Below are 4,456 nucleotides of genomic sequence, written 5' to 3' on the forward strand. Positions count from 1 at the left end.
ACTCCTCCTCTCCTCTCTCTCTCTCCCTCCTCTCCTCTTCTCTCTCTCTCTCCCTCCCTCCCTCCCTCCCCTCCCACTCCCCCTCCCCTCCCTCCCTCCCTCCCCCACTTTCTTTCTCTCTCCACCCTCAGACTCAGATTCCTTCTTTAGGAGAAATCTCTCCCAGGAAGGCTGAACCAGCAGAAGTGATGACCCAGCCTCTTCCCTGAGCTGCCCTGGTGCAGAGCTCCTCCGTGTCTACTCCTCAGGAGACCTAGAGCCACAAGAAGCCCTAGGGACAGGAGGACTCATAAACCTGGGCCGTGGCTGGACAGAGAGGCCTGCAGATAAGATGAAAGGAGCCCCAGAGCCACAGGGCCCCTCCTCCACAGCTCTGCTGCTGGCCTGAGCCTTGGCTACTACTGCCCCCTTGGTCTAGCATGCCACCAAGGACAGAAAGGGAGAGATGCAAGGTGCTACTGTGCACACCCTTGTCAGTCTCCACTCCTGCAGGGCAGGACAGGGCAGGGCAGGGCAGGGCCTGCTGTCACAGCTCCCATGGAGAGCAGCGGCACAGCTGGACAGAGTCCAGAGGAGCAGAGGCTCTGCACCCGTGCCCCTGCACAAAGTGCCGTGATATCACGTTTCCAGCAGAGCTGGGGCTCAGACCCAGAGTTCCACGTGCAGAGGCCGAGAGCCTGGGTGCCCGAGTAGAGGCAAGGCAGAGGCTGCAGTCTGCTCAGGACAGGCTGGAATCCAGTCAAGCAAGGCACCGAGGCCGGGGCAAGTGGGCATAGTCCTGCAGTGAATTTTAGTCTTAAAAAGAAAGTGTACACATGTGCGTATGCATGCGCGCGCGCGCGCACACACACACACACACACAGAGCAAGTTAAAACCAGACAGCAAAGAGCCTGCGGCTGCCCAGCTGCATCCACTAGGAAGGCCATGCAAACCCCCTCCATTAGGCAACAGTCACAGTATTATTAACGACGCTGTCTCTGCAGGTGGAGGAAGGGGGGTCTCCATCATGTCCCCTTTTCTAATAGTTTTGCTTAATTGTGGGTTCATGGCCACTGACCTCCTCTCAAAATCAAAGAGGTACAAAATCCAAAAGCAGGCCTGCAGAAGGCCTCCTGGTTTTCAGTCAAACCATCTTCTCCTGGACCCACCCATTCTAGAAGGACGCGGAGAGCTAAGGAACAGAGCTTGGCTCCCAATCAGGCTGTAAGCTGCCAGGTGCACGGGCCTAGCCAGGTGTCTGGGGACCAGGCCAGGCCACAGTGGAGACCTGCTGGAAACCCTGTGCCCTCGGGCCAGCCTCTGGGGACTCTGATCAAGGGCTAGGAATCTCCTGGCCGGGAACCCCAACCAGCGCCGGCAGGGGATTCCACAGGCCTCAGCCAAGTGTGGGGTCTTCTCTGCGTCCTGAAGCCAGGGTCTGCTTGTTTCTGACACTGCCTACAGCCAGCCCCCCTCAGCAGGCGCGTGCCCGGTCTCCAGGTGCACAGGCACACACAGAACACCGTGCTCTCTCACGCACCTCACATGAGAGATCGCAAGTTGTTTTCAGAGGAATGAGTGACAGTTTCCAGTTTCAGGGACCTGGAGCTATTTGTCCTCGTCACTTCTACGGGGAGGAAGAAGCCACGGAGGTGTGTGTGAGAGGAGTGCACAGCGGGCACCTCCCCTGGCCTGGCACGGGTGCTGCAGGACTTGAAGCTCAAGGGCAGAGCCACCCACGGGCAGGCAGTCTCCTGTCTACGGGGCAGATGTGTCTAAGCCATTTCCTTTTCCCACCCCACACCACTTCTTATCTCTCAGGATATAAGTCAAGACATGTGTCTGGATTTCCAGGGATGGAGCAGAGAGGCCTTTCCCCATGGGTGGCACCAGGGCACAGGACTCCAGCCCCCACAACAGCAGTGAGCGTCCAACCCTCCACTTGGTGTTGGTGCCGAGGCAGGGCCACAGCTGGCAGTGCAAGAGCCAGGAACCGTCCAGTCCTCCCTCACACGTGAGGGCCAGAGAGCGGCCTCCACACGGTCTCTCACAGGCCGCCAGCGGCTCTGTGGCCATGGGCAGGCGCACTCAATGCGGGCTCCTGCACGCCCAGGCGTGGGGCTGGGCGGCCTCCCCCCTCACTGGGTTCGCACTCACCCAGGTGCAGGGCTCTTGCGCCCCTCTGGGTTGTGTGTCCTCTTCGTCAAGGAGCAGAGGGATTGTCTTTGGCCTCTCTGATGAAGGAAAATGGGGGAAGCATCTTTTCAGTGTGTTTATTTCAGGTTCAACGTATAAACTCATGGGGACCGCCTTGCCGTTCCTCATCTGGCCTGGTGCTGTGGGTCAGGGCAGGACCACAGGGGAGGGCCGGGGCCAAGCCCAGGTCAGAGCCGAGTCCAGCTCACCCTCGGTGACCCAGGCCTGGGGCGCTGCTGCAGATGCCCTCTGTGGCCTGTCCCTGCGGCATTTTAGGCTGTTCTTCACATGACTTTGGTTTGATGAAGACCCACATGCATCTGGCCAACCGCATTTCCCTTTAAGTTTTCACGAATATTCTTTTAAGAGCGACATAAGTCACGCATTTCTGAGCCCTGGAGCTGCCTCTGTGCTGTTTGCTGATGGCTCTTGCTGTGCCCTGGGCCAGCCTGAGATTCCTGTCCCACCCCGCAGCCACCCAGCCCCACAGCACCCGTCCCCTCATGGTCAGCAGCGTCCTTCCCAGAGACTCGCAGTAAAGGGGCATGGGTCATAGTGACGTGTGGAGCTGGGACGTGTCCGCCTCTGAGCAGGACTGAGCTGTTGCTGTGACTGGTAACCCATGATTTCAGAGTGGTTTTAGCCTTGGAGAGACAGTTCCTGCTGCTCTGACTGACAGAAAGCTCAGGTCTGACAGACGCACTCAGAGGAGCGCTCACAGGCGCAGTGGCCACACACGCCACCAGCCCGCTTCCCTCTGTGGCTCTGGACGGCCAGTTCCAGTCCCCACATCTGACTCTCTGTAATCTTCCCGGAAGGCTATCAGTCAGCCTCCCAGGACTATGACTGAGCCCCTGAGGTCGCTGGCTGTGAGAGGAAAGGGCGTCTCGAGCATGGTTTTGGAGTTCTCAAGCAAAGGTGGGGCAGACCCATGGCTCTGGGCCTCTGGGGGGTGCCGGATGGCAGTCGTGGGGAGCACGGACAGGGCACACAACTCTTCTCATGGCCAGGAGACCGTAGCAGAGGAGGAAGGGGCCAGTTCCCACAATCCCACAATCCCATTCCAGAGGGAGTCCCCAGTGACCTAAGGACCTCCCACTGGATCCTCTGATGAAGGCCTCACCACCTCCCAGCAGGGCCACCCTGGGAAGACAGCCTTGAACACGGGGGCCCTGGGAGACACGCATCCTACCTCCAGCCCTCCAGAGGCTCATGTCCACCCACAACGCAAAATGCCTTCAGTCCACTCCCAAGAGTTCAAAGTCTCAACTGCTCTAGCATTGCTCGAAAGTCCAAGTCCAAGTCCAAGTCTGCTCCAAGACTCTGGCAAACTCAGCCTTGGACTCCGGTAAAATAGAAGTCTACATAGCACAGGGTACAAGGCCCCGGGAAAGCACCCCCCTCCGAAAGAGGAGAACAGAGGGCGGTAGTGAGGAAGCAGACTGCAGAGAGCCCTCCAGCTCCCCATCCAACCCCTGGGGACACAATGATGGATGCCAGCTCCCCAGGGCTCTGCCGCAGCAGCCCACGTGGCCACCCGGGTGGGCTGCCTCTGCACAGTCTGCAAGTTGTTGGGTCCACCTTGCAACACTGCACAGGGCGCTCTGCCTGCAGACGCTAGCAGGTCTCTGACCTGCCACGTGCTGCCTTGGAGCACAGGGACATTGATTCAGGGAAAGGGAACCCAGGATTTAGACTCCTTTCCCTCGAGGTGACCTCGAGGCTCTTTTCTGAAACACTGCTGCTCTGGAAGGCCTTTGGGACCGACTTGCATTCCTACACCTTTGAGCCTGCAGAGCAGCTGAGACCCCTCCCCTATGGTCATAGTCCCACTGGGCTGCTTCCTGTTGGCACCTGCAACCACAGCCTGCTTGGCTGTAGCATAACAATGCTCCTTTTCTGGCCTAGCCACAAACTTTCCAGAAATTTCTGCTCTGCTCCTCTTTGCAGCCAATTCTCACTATAAATTTGACTAAAAGCAGCAAGTAATACCCTTGCTGCAGCCTGAATGCTGTGCTGCCTCTAAGTTTCCTCCATGAGATAAAGTAGCCCACAATCAGTCAGCTCAGCCTCCCACCATGTCTCAGGGCATGGACACAATGCAGCCAGATCTTCACCATGGGCCATAAAAGTGGCCTCTAGCCAGATCCCAATGGGGTTCTCCTATCCATCTGAAATCTCATCAGCATGGCCTTTACCATCCACATTTCCATCCGCTTTCTGATCTTCTGAATGCTCATTAGAATTGTCCACTAGGCTCTACCCACAGCTTTCTATGAT

Source organism: Marmota marmota, unplaced genomic scaffold (genome assembly GCF_001458135.2).
Source record: "Marmota marmota marmota unplaced genomic scaffold, marMar, whole genome shotgun sequence".
NCBI lineage: Eukaryota > Metazoa > Chordata > Mammalia > Rodentia > Sciuridae > Marmota > Marmota marmota.